The following is a 17,049-nucleotide window of genomic DNA, read 5'->3' on the forward strand; positions in this document are numbered from 1 at the left end:
CAGCACAGCTAAACGGATGGCCGCAGGCTTCGGGGTGCCCACTTGGCGAATATTGAGTGTAGAACTGGTGGCAGCAAGGTCCTTTGCCTATCAGTGTGGAGTTAATGTCCGTGCCCAGAAGGAGGATGAAAACGTGAGCTCAGAAATGAGCTGGGAGCGCTGCTGGACGTCTGGGAAAAGGGGATGCTCCGCTGTGTTTTCAGAAGCAGGCAGACGCACAGCTTTTGGGCATCTGGTACAGACGACTAGCAATGAAAGGGCTCAAGTCTCATTGCAAAAATGACGAGAGGAGTTATTGGAAATGAGAAATAAATCTGCACCAAATAGGCCTGTTCAACAAGCTTTCTTTATATTTGCAAGCCAGGAGGCTTGAATGGCTCTTCTGGTTTTTCAGCCTGGATGCCTAGACACATCGCTTGGAAACTGATATGAGCAAACAGTTTGTTCTGGGGCTCGTGGAAAGCGGAACAAAAAGAAGCTGTTGTGTTTCTTGGCTAGTCCATCATGTGCACAATTTTTTGAGATGATTAAGGTAGGAAAAAGTAAAGTGCTATGGAAATCGTGACATGGTCCTGCAATTTCTCCCCTCTTTAACCAGCCTATTAAACTTTTACAGAGCTCTTTAGAGAGTGCCTTTGAGTGGCAACTTGTGATATTTTTGGTGGTGCTGAAAGATCTCTTGAGAAAAGAGACTGGTTTTGCTGAAAGCTTGTAGAAAATGTACTGCTTTCGGCCAGGTCTTCATCAGGAGGGTGCTGCCCAGAGAGAAGGTGGCCGTCAGCTGTCCTGGGACGAAAGCACATGGGCTGAAACTGCAGGTGGCTGGAGTGAGCTGAACTTTGTGGAAACAACAGGGGTTTTGCTGCTGTTTAGCACCTGTTTAGTGCTAGTATGCTATGTCGTGCAGCATCCTAAAACTAGCAGCTTCTTGGGTTTAAATTGCCTTGAAATGTAGAAGCAATACCAATTTACTGTTAAGCAGCATCTTTTGTTAAGGGATTTGGCATGCTGCTGCATCGTGAGGATGGCTGTTTGAACTGCGAAGCTTGTGGAGCAGGGATCGGAGGTGCGGAAGGTGAACCCATTTCATGTGGTAGGTCTGCTGGAGCCAGCACAGTCATCTTAAAGCCTCTGAAATTGCAACGGGAAATCAGGAAAAAGTCTCATCCTTAAGGCTGATGCTCCCACAGGACAGGACTGAGTTTGCCTGACGAGCGGGTGATACTCAGCCAAGAAGGCGGGGATGTGCTGCGATGTGCCCGTCTCTGTGTGCAGAAATCAGGGCTGCTTTGTCCTGGGGATCCTGAAAACAGCGCCCTGGGCCCGGCACGGCCAGCTCCTGCTGATGGCATCTTGGTTTTGTGTGTGCTGTGAGTTCATTACAGCTTCTTCAGTTAACTTGGCATTGTTCCTGGGGCTACGACATGAAACCTGTGGAGATGGAATCGTGATGCCTTACTGCTGTGTATTTGGCTTTAGGTACTTCATCACTGACTATCTGGAAGAGCTTATTTGAGAGCTCTGATGCTTTGCTGCCCACGTGTCTTTTGCGACTGCCTGGATTTGCGAGGAGATGAGTGAAGATGGCCGTGATGCATGGAGCAGGGACCCGCAGTCTTGTCCACTGGGGATGGGCTGCAGAAGTGCAAAGGGTGCTGCAAGAGCAGTCAGGCATTGCCAGCCTGTACAGAAGCCATACCTCCCTGGGAAGTGCTCGTGAATTACTTTAAACATACGTCATCCTCTCTGTGTGTAGAAACAAGAAATGTATATGGAAGCCATTTGCAGGCTGGGGGAGAGCCGGGGGGGGAAATCCACGTTACAAAAACGAATAATTGCCCTGGCTCTCCAGGCCTTCCAACCCCTTTGGTTTACCCAAGCTGGCACTTCTTTGGCGTGTTTGCTTGCTGGTAATAGTGGCACACATCCGCGCTGCCACGATGTGCAGCTGCTGGGCTCCACAAGGCCTCTGCGGGAAGGAAGTGGTGGACGCCAGCAGCCTGCCAGTGAATGCTTGCATGAAAATAAATGGTCTCTATCAGTCAGGAAACAGACCCTGCATCGCCTTATTGATCACAGACATCCAGCGCAACCAAGTGGAGCTCTGGATTTTATCTTTCTTGCAGAATTCAAGAAAACGCTGTTGGATAGCCCAGGGTGGCACTGGATGAAAACGCTGCGTTAATTCGGGCATTGGGGGCAGCACAACACAAAGGGAAATGAACTCCAGATGCTCTGGTGTGTTGTGGGGGCTTGTGAATTGTCTCCAATGCAGCAGCGAGCTGCTGAACTCAAACTGCCAGGTTTCGGTGCTTAAAGTGAATCCCTCGTCTCAGCTGGCCATCCGTAATTCCCCATTCTCCCTTCGGTACACTTCGATGTTTTAAAAGGCACGCAAATAGCCTTAAGCATCAGTAAGTTTCAAAGTATGCCGTGAATGATTCAGTCATTACTCTGTAGTAATTAATTCACAGCTCAGGTCGTCAGGATAACTTGTGCTTTTTTTTTTTTTTTTCCCCCGCATAGTTATGCTAATACTGCTGTCATTTTCTGCAGCTAAAATAGAGAAGCTGTTCTTCAGACACGTTTTATTGCTATCAAAGTACAATGTACTCTTGCGATGCCATTATAAGAGCTATTTTTTATTATTTTTCTGGAGAACCAGATTTTGGCTGGTCCCCTTGTGGGTGTGCAGGGCTGGTAAGTTTTTAATGATGATAATGAGAGCAAGTTCTCTGGAGACAACAGGGGGCCAGGAAGCGTCCAAGCATCTGTGTGTTGGGAGGCTACCTGCGAGCTGGTTCTAACAACAGCGGACCAGAAGGAATAACATTGCTTGGCAGGAGGGGGACAACTCTGTGAGAGCTTCACCGACAGGTTTGGGGTGAACTGGTGATTTTTCCCCAAACAAAGGCTTCCATTTATATTGCGTTAGCCTGTCCTGGAACCCTGTGAAAGAGACAGAGAAGAATTGCTGAGAAAAATACAGCGTGTTAGCATGGAAAGGGAACGTCGATGTTGAGCTAACAGCGAGCTGAGAAACACGGAGCGTGCTTTTAGACCCTTGGAAGGATTGTTCCAGTTTGTGTCAATCTGCAGGCTGAAAGAGGAAGACTTCTGCACACTGTCATGCAAATAAGGACTAAATTCCATGTCCTTCAGGGAATGTAGGAAGAAAAATTACTTCAGTGGTTCAAAGGCGATAAAAAAAAATAAAAAGCTGTATACTGCTGTTTGGTCCATCACACGTTTTCACGTCTTCCTATGCTGAAATTCTTGGTTTTGACCTGTTCGGATTAGGCACTGTCTTTGTGCAAACTGCTGTAAAAGCAGTTTTGACTTTGGGGTGTTTTCTTACACGCCAAAGAGAATAATTAGCAGGGAGGGATACTGAGATGCTTCATCCTGAACCTTTGTGCTTCCATGCAGTCAGGATGGCATTTAAATCTGTGGTTTGAGAAATCGTGCTGACCTCACCCTACTGGGGGGCTTACACTTGCTGGGCTCTTGCTGGGATGTGGGGGGCTGCTTTGCGCGTCTCTTGCCTCCCCAGGGGCCTGCCCGCCTGCTCACACGTGCTGGGGGAGGGTGACTCTGCTGCTCTGGAGGGTTGCCGGTGGGCACGGCTGGCTGATTCCATGAACCTTACCTGCCTCAGTGAGCTGATGTTAGTCATCCTTCCCTTCCAGTCATCGTTGCCCTGGCAGTTTGCACCCTTGAAACGTTTTCGGAATGCTTCGTGTTCTTTTCTTGGCTGTCGCGGCGTCAGTCCAGCCAAATGCTCGTCTTCATTCCTCTGCCCTGAATGCCTTCCAAGTTGTCTCTTTCTCTGGGGGAGAAAAGTCAAACTCAGAAAAGAAGCTGATAATACATTGGTATGATGTATTGTTTTCCATATTGAATGGGAGAGCAAGCTTGCAAATCATTTGTTACATATTACCAGAGTTAGGAATCGGTAATGAAGAAAGAGACCAATGCTTACTCTATACTACTTTCAGGCTTTTTTTCATCAGCAAAGATAAATTGCATTTTTTAATAGTGAATCTCACAAGAAATAGGCTGGAGTAGCCATGTCCTTTGTTCTGTGTGATTCTTGCAGTTCTTCTGAGCATCGCATGGTCTTTTCCTAAAGTTACTCTTCTACCCAGGAGCAACTGCTGTTTTAGGATCGGAAGGAAAACTCCGGAATAGCTTGGGCAAAGTCTGCAGTTTTATAAAATGTTTCACCGCTTCCAAATGACCACTGTTAAAGCCTTCTCTTCAGGGGTGCCAAGACAGCTTGCTAAGGTTCTGCTTTGCAGATTGAAGCTTGAAATGCTTGTTAGGAAAACGTTTATTGCAGGGCTGCTTGGAAGGCAAAGCCCTGTGAAAATGAGGGCCGCAAGGTGAATGATGAGGAGCTGGATGCTCCCCAGGCTGCAGACGCGAGGTCTGTGCCCGGTACCCTGGGCTCCTCAGCAACCTCGGGAGGGCTCGCACCACTCGGAGAGCTGCTGGTGCCCTTCCTGCCCCGTGTGAGGGAAACTATGCAGAGCTGCCATCAGGGTGCTAAAGCAGCTGTGTTCGGCAACAACGTCTTGAAAGCTGTTCCTCTTAAAGCTCTTTCTGTATTTTCCATTCCATCAGGTGCTATGCTGTTTATCACGGGCTTTTTGCTTTCACCAGCAGAAACTTGCCCATTCTTGTGGGTATTTTCTATTTCTAAACTGTAATTCAAATAACCTGAGATTAGATTTTAGTACATACCCTGGTTGTTTTCCAGAGAGAAGAACTGGAAGTCATATTGAAAATATTTTACTTTCATAATGTGTGCATGTGTCTAGACCTCCTTTTGTCTGCCCGCCGCAGTGACATCTTCTCAGTTGTCTTCTGTCTTCCTTTTGCTGTGTGTGGTTTATAATTCAGTAATAAAGATAAACTGTGGCTTAGTCCTCCGTGTGAAGCATGACACGGACACGATCAGATTGCCGCCCACATGTCCCTGGATGAAGGGCAGTGCTGGGTGTGCAGGGAGGAGGCACTGTGCAAAACTGTTTGCCACCTTCCAGTGCTGCTGGTTTCCCATTTTTAGGAGTTGTTCAACTTTCCCGCTGGATGTTAGCTGGGTCAGGGCTGGTCAACCACTTCCCCAAAGAATTTGGTACCAGAAAACAACCATTCGTGTAATTGTAACTGTTACTGGCAGCTTGTCACTTCTTGTGATTTATAGATTTTTTTAATTGAAGCGCAGCAAGGCTTGATTTTCAGCACGTATTGTAAGCTAGCATCTAATATAAGTAATAACACTGTGTATTGAATTTTCAGGTGTTAGGATGTTTCTCAAATCATCAGTTTTAATGAAAAGCAGGACTTGAAATCAAATTTGAGATGATAAGATAGAAAGCTGTGGGGTTTGGAACAAGGTTCGGTAGGGTTTGGTAGGAATGTGATCATAATTGTGCTTTAACAACCTTAAAATGATGCTATTCATCTTCTCAGGAACTGTTCTGTATAGTTGAACTTGTACATGAATCTGGCAGTAAATCACATACAAGGATTTATTACCAGGTAGCAACTTCAAGTGTTCACCGTGATAAATGTCTGCTGCTTTGTTTATATTGTTGTTCATTTAAAATCCTGCGTAAATCTTGCCTCTGTAATACTGTGGAGGAGCTGCTATCTTTTTTTTTCTACCAGTATTCACTTATCTTCTCAGCAGAAAGAGCTGGTTGTGAGGCTGTCCTCAGTCTTGGAGTCCTCTCCTGTAATTATTGTGTGGTGGTGCACTAGTGGCAGACTCAGTATCAGCAATAGGTTGAGTGTCAGGCTCACTTGTCCCCTGACAAAAGTCGATCTTTTCAGAGAGGTTCTCATCCTCACTCTGTGATGGCTTCAGGTTAGAAAAGGCAGTAATAAGGCTCTAAAATGACTGCTCCTGTTTTGCTTCACAGTTTCTTCTCTGTACTTGTACTGTGGTTGCATCTTGCAGAATTAGCGGTCCGGAGCAAATACCCTGGGGAAGGTGAAGTGCTTCTCTTCAATGCCTTTTTCAGACTGCTACAAAACAGTCCCTAAGTATTTCAGGGTTAGAAAACCAATTAAAACGGAGAGGGTCTGGCTGTTCTTGTTTGTGTATTCTCTTCTCCTCCTTCTGTGCGTCATTCCTTGGTGATGGGTCCGTTGGGCAAGTACTCTGATGTCGGCGTAGCCTTGCACCAGCATCTGCAAAGATGTGTGCAGTGCTAGATCCTGTCAGTCTGCTGACAGGATGGCAGGTTGAAATGTCCTCATGGGGTAGTGGATAAGTCTTTCTGGGATTGCCAGACAAGTCTGTTCTTAGCTCAATTACTGCCCTCCTTGGGAAAACTGAGCCACTTCACTGTGTGTGTGTGTGTGTGTTAAAACCCTTTACTTTGATGGGGTTTTAACACGCATGCTACTCATCCACCTGCGGTTTTTCAGATGGGGAAAATGAACCCAGGCCTCTCTTACTGGTACTAATTGCTTCAAAATGAGAAACTTTATAGCTTGGCCAAGAATTTGCAAAGAACAATTGGGGTTGTTCCTAGTGAAATTTTTCAGTGCTTTGCTTAGTGTGAAACAGCAGAGATGCAGCAAAACATGCTACCAAACAAAAAAACCACACTGCTTATTTGATCTTGTCCCATTTGCCCCAAAGGAATTGTCAGGTGGTGTCAGCCGTAGGGATAACTTTGGTGCTATCTACAGTGACCTGATGGTACTGACGAAGATGAAGTAAAAGCAGGAGTTTTCTTGGTGGTTTAGCTCTATGTACTCTGGTTTTATCTTTAAAGCCAACTGTGTTCTACAGCCAGCCATTAGTTAATAACTGTAAAAAATGCTTTGTACAGGATTTAGGATGCCCAAGCCCTGAGAAGAATCTCATCTGCCCCACATAGATGAAAGATGAGCAAGATCCATCAGAACCTTGATAGTCCAGGGGTGTGTGTGGGGGAAGTTCAAGAGCAAAGGGGTGGCATGTCTTGAGTTTTTCAAGATCTCTCCAGGAATGAATCCCAATATTTCCCTGTCTTGTCAACAAAGAAAGCAGTTTGTGCTGTTGAGAGCTAGGTTAGCTACCAACACCCATTTGTATTTTGTCATCTGAGCTATGAGTCTGGTAGAGGGGCAAACCTCAGAAAATGAAATGATTGACCTCGAGGGATTCATACAAAATTCCTTATGAAAATGAATTTCTTGAATATGTCTGAAAGAAAAAAAAAAAAGTCAGAGGCTTTGAGCTGTGTTTCCTGCACAAACAAGAGTATTGTACCGCACCAATTAAGCAATGATGTTATTTGCTGAATGCATCCAGATCTGCACAACATGAGGCTGTTACTTCATAGATACAGGATTTTGAGGGACAGTTTCTGGTATATCTGACATTATCATCCCTGATCAGATCTTTTTGTTACTCCTTTTATCCCTTGAAAAGAATGCAGGGCTGAGTATTGCCTTTTAATGCACTTGTAACTTGCAGTTTGTGCCTGCTTTACCCAGGCCAACCAATGCTGCAAAGTTCCTGTGTATGTTTAAAAACAGCTTATCCCAGGAAGGCAGATGAAAAGCAATAACTTGTTGCCCATCTGCGATAATTTCACCTGTAGTAAAACTCATGCTGCTGCGGAGCGTTCTCTGGAAGCCCTTTGTGTGAGAAGTCGTTTGAGAGCAGCCTTCTCCTTCCTCCCAGTTCTGGTGGAGGATCCAGCTGACTTCATTCAGCACCTTGCTGTCTTGCAATCAAATTGGCATGGAAAGGAGGAAATGTTCCCAACGTGCAGGTAGGTTTCCAGCAGAACGAGAATTGGGGAGTTTTGGAAACGATCAGCTTCTTTAAGTACCTATCCAGAATTATCATCCATGTGAAAAGAGCTCTGTATGGCTTGATTGGTAATTCATTTGTCCTAGTCTTGTCATATTTTGGTGAGTAGTCCTACTGAAGTGTAAATATGTTTAATTAGCAATGGACATTAGAAGACCAGTAATTAGAGAGAGAAAATGTTGTAGTAATCAGCAAATATTAGGGAAAGAGATGACCTGAAAAATTTGCATCCTACCTCAGAAGTTCCCATGTCAGAGCAATTTAATGCAGAGCTTACTGATCAGTCTAGTTCCTATCCAACTGTACCGAAGGATGGAGCTTTGAAGGAGAATTCTTCCACGTTAAAAAAACTCCTAATGTGTGCAAGTATTTTCAGAATGGATAAACCTGGGAAGCTGAGTTTTAAGTGTGTGCTTTTAGTGTTTTGGCCTCAGTCAATGGTACCTTAATGTTCAAGGACAAACGAAGCCTTCAGGAAGCTGAGTACATACCCTGTTTCAGTCTGTGTTTGTGGTCCCCAACAGCAATTAGAGAACAAAGCCGCCCACACCTGGGGGAGGGTACGGGTTATTTTCACAGCAGTAACCAGCAGTTACATGAGCAGTGTATGGCCAGAGGTCGTGTTTCTGTGCTGTGACTACTCCAATAATGCAATGAGCAGGGTTTATACACTGGTGGCAGAGAGCGAGGGCTGCGAGTTCTCGTACTTTCAGTTTCTCTCGGCTAAATAAGCTCGTAGGATTTGGTCTGTCTTGGGGGTGCTGGGAAACGGATGGATTTGGTCCTTTGGTCTTGGGCTTCCTGGGGCCGCCGGTGCTTAGAGGTGTACATTCTTTCCCCTTTCGTCTAATTTCCTCCCTTTGAAGTGGGGATCAGGCTTCCATTGAAAGCAGAAGTTGTCCAGATACATGACACACGAACATCTGACTTTGTTTGAGGGTACATGAAAGGCTTTTATTACTTTCCTTTAACGTTTCTGCCTCATAATATCATCCTAAATCACACTATGGAATGAAATCACAGTAGTTGCCTCCTTGACCCCCTTTGTGTTGTAGCAAGCTTAGTGCTTTATGTACAGGATCTTTCAGGGCCTAGCTGAGATTCCGGCTGCATTGTCCTTCATGTGTCTGGAAAAGGGCTGCATCATCTGCGTCCAATTTAGCTGAGCTGGAATGCTGGAAACGGGTTTTCTTTCCTGAAGAAATGTAACTGCAAGTGTGTTGCGAGTGAAAGCACCGATCTGGAGTTGTTCCTCTGTTGTACAGCGGAGAGGGTTTCCAAGGTTCAGCTGCTTTTATCTATCGATAGGTTATGGTCCCCATCTCTGCGGCATGGAGGAGCCCCGCTGCTGCCCTGCGCTCTCTGCACGGTTTGGCATGGTGATCTGAAGCCCACTGCAGCCAGCCACCCCTGCCGGCTTCTCGCGTGTCCTATGAAAAGGCGCTCAGTGAGGTTTGCTCTCTTAATACTGTGTGTTTGGGCTCGTAGGCTGGCCTCGGTGGAGGATGCTGGTAGATGTTACGGCTCTGTTACACTGCCTTATCACAAACAGCAAATTAATTAATTTCATTTTTTTGTTTCGCTGAAGCACGTGGCAAATTTCAACATCTTGAGGCGAACTCCTCTAAAAGAAATGGTAGAATTTCAGAAGTGAGTTGGCACGTGGAAGCATTGGTGTGGTTTTGTATGTGTTTCCTCCAGATTCCTTTCCCAGCTCATTGCCAGGAAAGCTGAATGCCATCAACAAAGTAAGTCTGACATCTGTCAGCTTGATCGCTTCTCGTTCTGTCAAATCGGAACATTTTATGCATAAAGCTATTTCTGATTCTTTGGAAACTTTCTAGGTTTTTGATGGTTTTGTTAGGGAAACATAAGGGCAAAGAATCTTGCTGTTTACTCTTACAGTGTTGAAGCAGCACTGGTGATTTTAGATCTTGTAAAAGACCTGTAGGAATAATGAAAACAGAAATGCGGAGAAATAACAAAGCCTTTCAAGAGCTAATGCAGAAAAGAAAACTCAAGGCACAAGACAGAATAACGAGGGCATCTGTTCTGCCAGCTCTCAAGTACTAACTTCTTTCTTCTAGAAGATAAGCTGAAAAATCTTAGGGAAGCCTGCACCTGCTCTGATTAAACTTGGTTCTTAAATTTAGGTAAGTGATGAATCAAGCTGGTCTAAACAAGTCAACTTTTGAGTAAAATCACCTCCTATAGGGTTGCTATCGAGAAATTTTGCTTTCTAACTTGGAAGAACAGCTCTATGCAAAGATAATGAAATATTTGGAGGAGAGAAGTGGTAGCTAACAATCTGATGTTGGTGAAACTATGTTGCTTGTAGTAGGTAAGATTTTTCGTGACTGCAATTTCGTAATGAAGTATAGGAAGATGCATTCCAGACACCCAGTACTTAAAAACCATGGCTAGTCTGGAGCATTTAGGACCCCCTGGAATGGCCTCAGACCTGTTTTTTTGGTGTCCAAGTGTGCACAATCAGTGTGCCTGCCTGCATGCCTTCTCTGTTCTCTCTCAAATCATGAGCTTATCAAGGTCAAGTGGCTGCAGAGTAGAAGTGCATGCTGTTAGGGTTGCACATGCAGAGAGAAGTCAAGTATGAAGTTCTTAAAAGAATGGATTAATCTAAGTACCTTACACTGGCTTTTCTGTGATCTCTTCTAGAGGTTGGCTGTAAGTAGAATTCCATGGGAAATGTTGTATGTGATGAATGGGTTTAAAATAGCAAAAGTCACAGCTGAAGCTTTTTCCCAGCTCTGCTGCACTGGGCTTGTGTATGGAATAACCTGTGGTGCTGATGACTGCATTCTCATGTACTTAGCAGTCACCTCACATAATTCATACTTTCCAGAAAGCACTGTATTTTACAAAAATAAATCTTCTCTCTATGTGTTTAGATGAGTAAGGGAGCTGTTTGAATTTGCAAGGCACTGATTTAAACTTCTGTTGTAATCCTGCACTGATAAAACATGTTGCTTTTGAAATGCAGGGTTGTGTTGGTACAGGTGATAGATAATGTAAAGGTTACAAGTGTGAAAATATGATCTTCTGAAAATGAATATTTTTTGAAATGACAATTGTGACACTTGCTGTGGATGACAGAGGGAAAAACTATATATTCTATGAAAGGAACATGATTTAGTCCTATTTTTCTTCAACGGTGACCACTGAAGTGATGGGGAAGGGCAGACAGTGACTGCATGTGCATTGCTGAGGGCAGCTGAAAATCCAGGAGCACGCAGGGACCTCAGCCAGCAGCAGTGCTGGAGCCCTTGGCACAGCAAAAGGAGCGCGTCTGGGCAGCGACCCTTGTCCTCAGGCCACATGCTCTTGGCAAGTTGTGAACTGGGGTCTGCGGTTAGCTTGTACCCATCTGTAATATCCATGTGAGTGTGCTTGCTTTCCCCCCTCCTGTAATTTACTGCTTCCAGTGCCATGCTGGAAATTGCAATGAGCTTTTATTCAGTCATGATCAAGGATGTAATTTGCAAGTGCGGGGAACAAGTGCATTAGCCAGCTGAGCAAAGCAGGAGCTCATTTACAGAGAATGCCATTGCATTAAAATCATAATTGTATGCAACTCTGTCACTGAGCATCGTGATGCATTACTGTGCTAGCCGGTGCCTTTCGGCAACTCCCCAAGAACCTGAATCCCTTCCTGAGGCCATACATGATCTGAACGTGCTCGTCTGCCCACTCACAAATTTAGGGAAGAACAAAAAGCGTAGCCCAAATGCTGGTTAATGTAGGTTGTTACAAAAAGGAAACGTGTATCTTGGAGGTACGTTGGCAGTGTTTTCACAACTAGTCCTGAAAAACTAGGAACAGAACAAGAAATGTTTACCTTAGAGGTTAAGTGTAGCTAAGCGGTGTGCGTGCATCTCTCCTGGCTCTCAATTGTTTACTTGATGGAGGATATAATGTTCTCTTTACTTTCTCTTTTGGTTGAACAATGCTGGAGAAAGGTGTTTACGTGGGTTTTTGCTAGATTTCAGGTGGCTGAAGATAACCAGGTCATTGCTGAAAAGGCTCTTGACTTCTGTTCTACTTCTTCCTTGCTCCATGAGCAAATGAGCGTGGGGAGGATGGCAGTGTGCAGCTAGGCTCGGCATCGTGCACACTTCATAGGCAGTGTGTGTAGTCGCCAGAGACACGTGTGAACGCAAAAAGATGAATGCACTTTCTCTAAAAGCCTTTGGCTATGGGATATGGGAACAGAGCCTGAAGATTGTGGGTGTGATATGGCAGAGATGCATCTTTGGCTTCAGTAGTTCTTTAGGCACCAGCTGGAAGAGGAGATGCTACCATCCTTGCACAGGTTGACCTTACAAAGGACAAGGACCATGTGAATTTGGACAGTTCCTACATGAGAATGACTTTGAGAGTCTAGGGTGTGGGAGTCAGAGGCTGGCTGAGGAAGGTGGAGACAGTATTAGCGTGGAGCTTTAATGAAAAGGGTCGTGAAGTAGTAGTGCTTAGTTAGCAGTATTGCAGCATCACTTATCTTCTACTGAAACAACTGAGGTAGTACGACAGACTCAAAACTGCTTTCTGCAATATGTAGGAGGGATTTAAGACTCCAATTCTAATTTTCTAATTTCTAATATAACTTGGTTTTAAAGTAACTGAAATGTGAATTCTGTAAGTACAAATTAATGCTTTCCTGGGCAGAAGTTGGAAATAGCAACTACAAAATAATGGAGCTTATTTTGTGTTGGCTCTCTCAGTGGAAAGACACGCATCTGCTTTCAAAAACGTTGGCTATATTGTCTCCAGTTTTGTAGCATGGAAACTTGTCGCATGGTTCATGTTTTCAAGTGACAGAGGCAATTACCTTTTACATAAAACATTTCTGAAAAGCTCTAGAACTAGACTGATTTCTGCTCAGAAGTCTATTGGAAATTGAGGTCCTGCTGGGGTCGGCCTGCAGAGAGGACACAAATGTTTGTTCTGCTTCGGAGACGAGCAGGAATGGAAGGAGATGCACCCCCGAGCGTGCCAAACCTGACCCTTTGGTTCTGACCTGCCTGAATTTGTAGTCCTGAGACCAAGCCAAGAAACTGCCTGACTCATCACCTGCGCACAGCACACGCCTGCCTCTTTACCACCAGCGTGGCTCCCACTGAGGCCCCCAGGAGAAGATTGCTGCTGCTCTGAACCTGGGTATGTAGGGAGCGATGCCCAACTGGGTCTGCAGCCACAGAAGCACAGCCCCAGCCTCTGCTGTGGCCAGCCAGCGCCTGCTGCAGCACTGGGACTTCACGGGGGCTGTGCTTGCTCTGAACAAGAGATGGACTTGAAGTGCAGTGCAGGCAGCACATGTTCCTCCTATGCTCTGGCAACCACAAACCCTTTTTGCAGGACCTGTGTGCTCCTTCGTTTTAGAAGAATTTTTTCCTCTCCCCCATCTTTCTTCATGGGTTCTTATTCCCATCTTGCATGAATGGGGCTCCATGTTGACTCATCCTCTGTTTTTTTTTTTTTTTTTTTTTTTTTTTTGTAAGGAGCACGTGGGTTAAAAGCATGAAGGGAGCAGTTAATTGCAGCAGCTTTGGGTGAAGGCTTTTGCTGCTGTTGACAAACTAAAAATTTTTTTCCCACCTGCCCACGTACTTAGTGAATGTAATTTATAACATCTTAATTCTCTTGGTCAATTCTGCAAGGAACACCTAAAGCCTGAGCTGCTTTGAGAATAGGAGGACAACATGGACAGTGCCATTGTGTTGGTTTTCCTAAAAGAGCATGCAGCCTAGTCACTGTCAGAGAGCTGCTGACATCCTCACTTGATGCTTTTGGTCATCAGTCTTTTAGAACGAGGAGTAGTGCCAGAAATTATTTTTATACTTTGAGAAATGATTTGCTGAGATCATGTTTGGACCCAACTCTTGATCAATTCTTTTGTAAGCTAGTCCTGTAAATGCTCAAGTGTTTACCAGTGACATATGTGAATCAAGTTGTTTTTAAGCTGTCCTCGTGATCACTTTCTCCATGTGAAGTATGAAGTTGTAAACAGGATTTGGGGTTTTCCAGTTTCAGCTGCTCTGGGCAGCGTAGCCCATTGGTTGGGAGTGACATCTGGGAGCCGGAATATCTTTTTGCTGTTCCAGATGCAGCCTTTGACTTTCTCTCTGACCTTTTCACTGCTCAGCATTGCCACTTGAGGCTTGCCAGCCATTCTGCATTTCTTTGTCCATCTTGGATCACTTGACCCTTCAGCTACCAGAGGCTCTTCTCCATCTTGTCTCTTGTTCTGTGTGCTTCTCCAGATGGTTACAGCTGACTTTCTGCTGTGTGCAGTTTCTCTGTAGCATTGCCACTTTTACAGGACAAGACACCTGAAGTGGAAGCCCAGGCAGAAACCAGGAAGATGAGGGACTGCTCTGCTTTCATCATGCCTTTACTTCCATCACACTGGCAGCAGCAACCTTGTCTCACCACCATGTGCTGCAATGTGAGGAAAAACCAGAGGACGTGATGTGTGCATAACAAGTAACATGCAGAAGCCTAACAGAGGTGCTGTTAGCCTTCTAAGTTCCTCGTGAAACTTTAAAAAACCCTTCTTTGTGGCATGACTCTTGGTAATGGCTGCTAAATCACAATATTCCAACCACCTACACTTGAGAATAGCGAGCCAGGCGGATTGTATGCAAGGGCATGCCAGTTTCCCAGCCTTCTACAGGTGGGGTCCTTCTTGACTCAGAAGTAGGCAGCTGGATTAGGAAGTGGTGAGACTAAAGCATCACTTGGAGCTGTCAGAAGAGTCTGTAATGGAGAGGGGCTCTTAGCTGTGCACCTTTCCTATGCCTCCTGCTGCCACAACAGTAATGTAGGGACAAAAAAGCATCTATCTGAAGATTGCTGTTTGCTTCTAAACAGCAAAAATTTAGCCTATGACAAGTGCCCAAAATACAGCGTGACCACATGATGCTGTAGTCACAGAAGTGCTGCAGTTGCTTTGCTTTATGTAACAGGAATTGACAGGTTCTGGGGATGTTCGGGAAGACATCAGGTTACCCAGCTGTGCTTTCTACCAGGGAAACTGAGCATCTGGCATGCTTGGGTTTCCTACACGCCAGCTTGGGCGGAGGGCTATCCTGAATACATTAAGGTAAAAGGTTTTTGAAGGTGATTTTTTCCAGGGTCATTCCGAAGGGAATTTAGTAGTCACAGTTTCCATTGTACTTCGGTAGCAGTTGAGTACCTTCAAGTAGTCTTGAATAAGCCTCCGGTGCCCTTTTATTTGTGCTATATATAGCTGTGCCTGAATTCCTGTAAATAAACTGCACGTTGATAATAGAAGTTGAGCCAGTGTAAGAAGATGTGTAGGGTGGTTCTGGCACTGAACGCAGCTCAGGCACTCAAGTGTTACCTTGGACCAAGAGCTCCATGTCTTGGCAGAAGTATTGGATCTTGGTTTGGGAACAGCTCCCTGAATGCGCTGCAAAGTAGTGCAGTCTTCCATTGGCTTCGCTGGGCTCTGCATCAGGCCTTGTCTAATCTGACCGATGATACAGCTTTCACGATTTTTTTTCCTGCCTGAGAAGTAATTATTTAGGCCTTGAAAGTGAAATTCTTTCAAGCTAAATATTGTCAGCCTGTCCCTGATAGGACAAAACTGGGAAGGGGGAGTTCAGAAGGGCCGGATGTGTCTGTGATGAGGAGCGTTAGTGCCAGTAGCACAGCAGCAGTTGCTGACACACGTGTGCCTGTGCTGCTGCGATTTTGGTGTCTTAAGATGTGTTACGAGTAAGATAACCATTGCTGGTGTTTTCAGACACTAAAAGGTATCGAAGTTGTTATTCAACCAGGTTAAATGGAGAAAAATCAAAAGAAAATGCTCTGCTCAGAGGCAGCGCTCCATACCTGAAAGAAGCTGATAACCTTCAGCTTGGGCACTTAGACTCTAGGTAGCTCATGGGAAATCAGCAGAGAGGAAGCGAGAGTTAGGCATTGCTTGGAAAATGAGGTATATCCCTTCATGTAAGGGTGGAAGTATCGAAACATCATTTCATACAGCACCCTTGTGTCACAAAGATCATTATGAATTTGGCACGCAGGCAGGCACAAATAGGGGAAGGGGAACAGGCCTGTGTCAGACTGCAGGAGGGCGGGTTTGGGCTAGTGCTTGGGCAGCTTGATGCCTCGACCTGGTTCGGACCAGGCTGAGCATGGGCTTCAAGGGAGCTGCTGCGGTGTGTGAGGGATGGAGAAGGCTCGCTGGAGGCGAAAGCTGATGCAGCTTTGCGTGCTGGAAGTGTGCCAGCTGGGCCATGAGAAACTTGAAGGGGAATAAAATCACACAGCAAGATCAGGGTTCCGTGCCAAACATCTTGGTGCAGTCCGGGGGTTGCATTGCGACTGGATTTGTCGTGCTGTAATAACTTTCTCTGATGATTTCCTGGCAAAGGGCTGGGACTTGGGGGAGCTGCCAAGTTCTGTGTTTCCCCGTGTCCGTATGACAGCAGGAGATCTTGCCCACAGCCAGCCCAGAGTGATCGGACTGCGCAGGATTTGTCCAGCTCTGCTCGTTCCCTGTGCTGGAGGCAGGCCACGTCAGTGGCGTTAGCTCTGGCAGAAGGCATGAGTTGTGTTTCCCATTCAGAAGATGGGTTTGAGGAATACGCTTCTTCAGTGCTTGAAAACGTAGTGGTAGTGAAAACTGCCTGGTCTCATGGGAGCGAGAGGACTCGCAGTGTGTTGATATAATTCCACACGTGTTCATGTGTTATTTACATGCTGTTTGCACCTCGCTGTTCCCTGCAGCACTGCCAGCACCCTGATATTTCTGCAGTTTGTTTTTATGATCTTGGTGTTGAAGCAGCTGTAAAAACAACTGGTGAAAGTGAGCCAGCTGCTGGAATTTGTGATTCAGTCTGGTTTGTTGTAGGCAGACTCTGAAAGCAAAGGAGTGGTGGAAAACAACAACAACGAAAAATGTAGTCTTGTGTCTAAATATAATAGTGTGCACCAAAAACAGGTCAGGTGGCTGAAATTAACTGCTGAAGAGAATCCGTTCACTGATAAAAGAAATAATATGGCGGTTGTGTACAGAAAGTGTCTAAGGATATAATATGGCATTAGTCTAAAGGAAATCTTACCACTACCTGTGAGGACTTACTGCTTGGAGACTGCTCTTGCGCTTCCTGTGTTTTAGTGTTACAGAAAAGGGTTGATATATTTATCAGCAAGGAGGCACAGATCAATCAACGTGTTGG

At 45.4% G+C, this 17,049-nt stretch overlaps 1 protein-coding gene across 7 annotated transcripts in view; it reads left to right on the forward strand.

The window, feature by feature from the left end:
• ARHGAP24 (Rho GTPase activating protein 24) overlaps window positions 1-17,049 on the forward strand; it is a 193,144-nt gene that overhangs the window by 19,985 nt on the left and 156,110 nt on the right. The window contains exon 1 of one of the 7 annotated variants that reach the window (XM_040556725.1): window positions 9,248-9,269. The exons of the other annotated variants lie outside the window; for them this stretch is intronic. The gene's annotated coding sequence lies outside the window, so the exon portion shown is untranslated. Of the gene's footprint in view, window positions 1-9,247; window positions 9,270-17,049 lie in introns of those variants that run through there. 7 annotated transcript variants of the gene reach the window in all.

Source organism: Cygnus olor, chromosome 4 (assembly GCF_009769625.2).
Source record: "Cygnus olor isolate bCygOlo1 chromosome 4, bCygOlo1.pri.v2, whole genome shotgun sequence".
NCBI lineage: Eukaryota > Metazoa > Chordata > Aves > Anseriformes > Anatidae > Cygnus > Cygnus olor.